General features: G+C 45.3%; 1 pseudogene; it reads right to left on the reverse strand.

Annotated features, from left to right (window-relative positions):
- Positions 1-171: 171 nt before the first annotated feature.
- LOC115309857 lies at positions 172-3,780 on the reverse strand (annotated as a pseudogene).
- Positions 3,781-4,117: the final 337 nt, after the last annotated feature.

Genomic DNA, 4,117 nt, shown 5'->3' on the forward strand with positions numbered 1-4,117 from the left:
TAAATAATGTGAGCTGGAAGCACCACGCATGGTGTCATGCTTTTTTATATGTCATTTATTGAGAGAGACACGGAGTTGGCTCACAGAGTGAGCGTCCGAGGTACGTATTTGTTTGGCTCTTAAAAGAGCCGTTGTTTGAGAAGCCCGCAGGTTTCTTGCCATCGTCCCGCCTCACACCAGCTTCCGCAGCTTCTTCTTGAGGCCAGGGCCATCTTCAACCATGTAGTATCCTGCACAGTACTTCAATCAATCAATCATTTCATTTGCGTCTGTACACGCGTACAGGCACTGGAGGCATGAACAAAAAGCCGACAGATGTCGGCTTGACCGAGGTTCACGCCCCCTTTTTTGGCAAACGGCAAGCAATCGAAAGATAAATAAAAAAACAAAGTCAGATACTTATAAAAAAAAATCACGTAACAATAGTCAAAATACACGTTTAAAATTGGGCTATAGATTACAATGTCAAGGGAAAAAAATACACTCTATATGCTAAAATACAATTGTATGACAGAAATATTCATAGAAACATCAGTTTTAAGGAATGAGATGTTAAATGTTCGAAGATAATGTTATTTTCAATTAAATGGTTTAGTAAAAAAGGAAGGCGATGTTTTAGCATTTGAGTTCCATAGGTTGTTCGACTGAATAGTATCCCCCATACTTCTTCGTGACGTACGTTATAAGGTCTAATATTTATTGTTAATTCTGATATGTTACTAATGTCAGGCGTCTTTTGTTTAATACTTGCTATATATCGAATAAGTAAAGTGTATTCGTACAGTTTGTTTAAGGATAGGACGTTTAATGATTTAAGCAATGGTTTCGTGTGGGTTGATTGTGGTACATTGATTATAGCTCGGATTGCCTTCTTTTGAAGAATCGTTAATTTGTCCAAGTTAGTTGTAGTTGATGTGCCCTAGACCAAGTGACAATAATTCAAATGCGACATGAATAAAGAATTGTAAATGAGAAGCTTAATTTTGACTGGCAAACTTGAACGGAACTTGTTGAGAATGCCAACAACACTTGAAATTTTTTTTATTACACTTTGAATGTGGGTGTCCCATGACATGTTTTCATTAAACATTACACCTAAGGTTTTTACATTCGGGACGACTTCAATGATAGAGGGGCCAAGTTTCAGGCGCAAGTCAATATTTACCAATTTATTATGTGGCTTAAAAATAATCGCTTTTGTTTTAGATGTATTAATTAGTAGAGCTTTTGCTTCACTCCATTATATAAATATTCCAGTGTGTTGTTAGTGGTTTCTGCAAGTGTGTCGTATTGTTAGCTGAAAAAAGTAGTGTTGTGTCATCAGCATAAATGACGAAAGTGGTGTTTGGGCTAATCGTTACAATGTCGTTTATATAAATGTTAAACAGAAGTGGGCCTAATATACTTCTTTGAGGGACACCTGTTTTTAACGCTTGAAAGTCTGAAGAATAGTTGTTTATAAAAACAGATTGTTTACGAAATTCTAAATACAATGTTAACAGGTTTAGGGTTAGTCCACGGAAACCATAAAACTGAAGTTTATTAATTAGGGTGGTATCATATATGCTTCTTGTAAGACACTTACTTGCCTCGGGACACCAGGTCTCTTCGACGTCTGACACGACCTATCAGGATTTCCGGGAAGAGTGCGTGCTCGGCGAAGTAGAGCAGTCCTGGCATACGCTCCCTCTTTACGAACTTCACGTCGAATGAGATGGTCTCGAGGTTTGCTGAGCGGGCCACTGTCTCGTTATTCGTCCAAACGACAAAATCGCACCACTTGTGCCCGGTCACTGCCATCTGACCCTGAACCTGGTAGACGTACGCATGGGTCTTCTTGAGGCACACATCCCCATCGACAAGCTCACAGCAGAATTTTCTGTCTTGGCAGACCTCTGCCGGTGTTTGGCCTATCTTGGAAGGCGGACATTTCACTTCCAGAAGGCCTTCTTCTGTGCCGATGGTCACAACCCTGTCGGGCGACGCAGCAATGAAGCTGTGGTCTCAGTGCACGTGAAGACCAGTTTCGTTCACCTGCAATGGTTGCTCATATGCGGCCATGAGTTCCACATAGGCAGCGACGGCAGCGCGCTCATGCGTCCTCCCATACCGCATATCCATACTTGCTGCATCGGGGCCAGGTTACACAATCCGCTTCACCAGGTACTCTGGCTTGGTGAATCTGATGACTGCGGAAAACAGCGATGCCGTGATTCTCCCCCGTCGCTCCTCGTGCCACCTTCGGTTGTCGGCTTGGCCAATGGTGGACTGTGTCACCTCTGTCCGCTGTTCGTCGGTGAGCCTTGGGAGGGACTGCATATGCTTCTGCACTGCATCCCGGGCCTCCCTGCTTCACAGATCCTCGTCGTCGGCGATCGGCACTGCCGGTCCTGCTGGCCTCGCCTGTTGTCGACCACCGTACAAAAGCCATACAAGGCACGGAGGCTTAATGCGGAGGGCTTCTTCCAGCGCCTCGATTTGCTCCAAAGACGCGCCGCCAACAGCCTCGCAGGGGTCGTACGAGCGCCGTCTCTTCTCCCTCACTGGCCTGTTGACGAGGTACTTATGGAATGTGATCTCTTGGAGCGGGCCTCAGGGGGGCAGGCTTCTTGGCTGCAATGAGAAGTGTTCATTTGTCAGTTCTGTCCAGTTGTAATATTGAGCTATACGTGGGTTCTGTGTCTCTTAATCACGTGGATATCTCATGATCGCCCAAGACGTTTTACGTAGAGGGCATTTTTAAATTGGGATCATGGAAAACACCCCAAGGGATAGCTCTATTACTTATTAAACTATGGAGTCCGAAAGGCACCGGGCAGATGGCTTTACTTGTTTACAGAGCAATATAGAGGAACCTTAATTTAGGACAGCTTGGGCACCTCAATGTAATCGCACACTATGCAATAATATTTTATTTACACACCTTGCGCAGACACAATCCAAACGCAGGGGATGTCCGTACAGGATGTCCTGCTGGCACTGCACTTTTCCTCATCGTAGAGCAACAGCGCCGCTATGTGCTGGCAGGACTAACTCAACCTGAAAAATGAAAACAGAACATCACCATAAAATGAGCACCCTCGAAACTAGTGACAATGAGCAAACAAACAGATTCCCCAGTTTTATGTGCCCCACTGCGAGCCAAGTGGTTTTCATCCCACATCGGCTACGCGGACTTGATTGACGTTCACGAACATGTCTTCGCCAGATCGATTGCGAGGCGCAAGTAGGCAACGCGAGGGAGTTTTGCGAAACCGATTAGCACATTACATTAGTTTCCGATTTGAACAAATCTCGCCGATATGGATGTCGCACCCAAATGAGCATCTTAAAACGCAAGGCTGATTCCGATATCCGCGTCGAGAAGAATCCGCAGGCAACACGATTACTTGTGATTGTAATCTCTTTTAGCGCTAAATCTATAGAATCTCCAGCAAAAAGAAGTATCACTTACCCAGCAACACAGCCACAAACGCAGCCCATGACGCTCCCGGTGGTTGCGGAGAACCAGGCGGACACCGTGTAGTGCGGCTTCTTCATCGATGGAAGGCAGATGCCCCGGACAAGGAATATCCGGGAGTCGTCGGAGGTGATCCACCTCACTTTGCGGACATAACCTTCTTCCTTGAAGGACCATCTTCGGTTGGAATGCCGAACCGAGTCCTACTTGCTGCGCAAGTATCGCCATACTTCGTCTTGCGACAAGTTGGCGCACTGCGGAGGGTTTTTAACCCAGCCGTCGGCTTGAAACGAGAACGGGATGTTCTCGCCCTCGGCCATCGTCACCGGTTACCGAAAAGTAGCGGCGTAGCAAACTCTAGACTGAAACGAGCAACGTGGAGAAGTCAAGACTAATGGCGTTCCTATCATACCTAGTATCCTCGATGCCAGATTTTTTACTAGTTTACATTTCTGCCGCCAGGTGACGCCACATTCGCGAAAGTGGTGTCACTGCTCTTGACTTTAACAAAATAAAAACAACCTTTCCTTTCGAAAGAGGGAGGGGGGGGTGGTCCTGAAAAAATTGTAACGAATTACAGGGAATCGGTTACGTAAAACATGTAAGGGAATTACTTTAATATTACTCTAGAAAATATGTTATTATTTCGTTACAAAA

This window comes from Ixodes scapularis, unplaced genomic scaffold, assembly GCF_016920785.2.
Source record: "Ixodes scapularis isolate PalLabHiFi unplaced genomic scaffold, ASM1692078v2 PGA_scaffold8__174_contigs__length_109621045, whole genome shotgun sequence".
NCBI lineage: Eukaryota > Metazoa > Arthropoda > Arachnida > Ixodida > Ixodidae > Ixodes > Ixodes scapularis.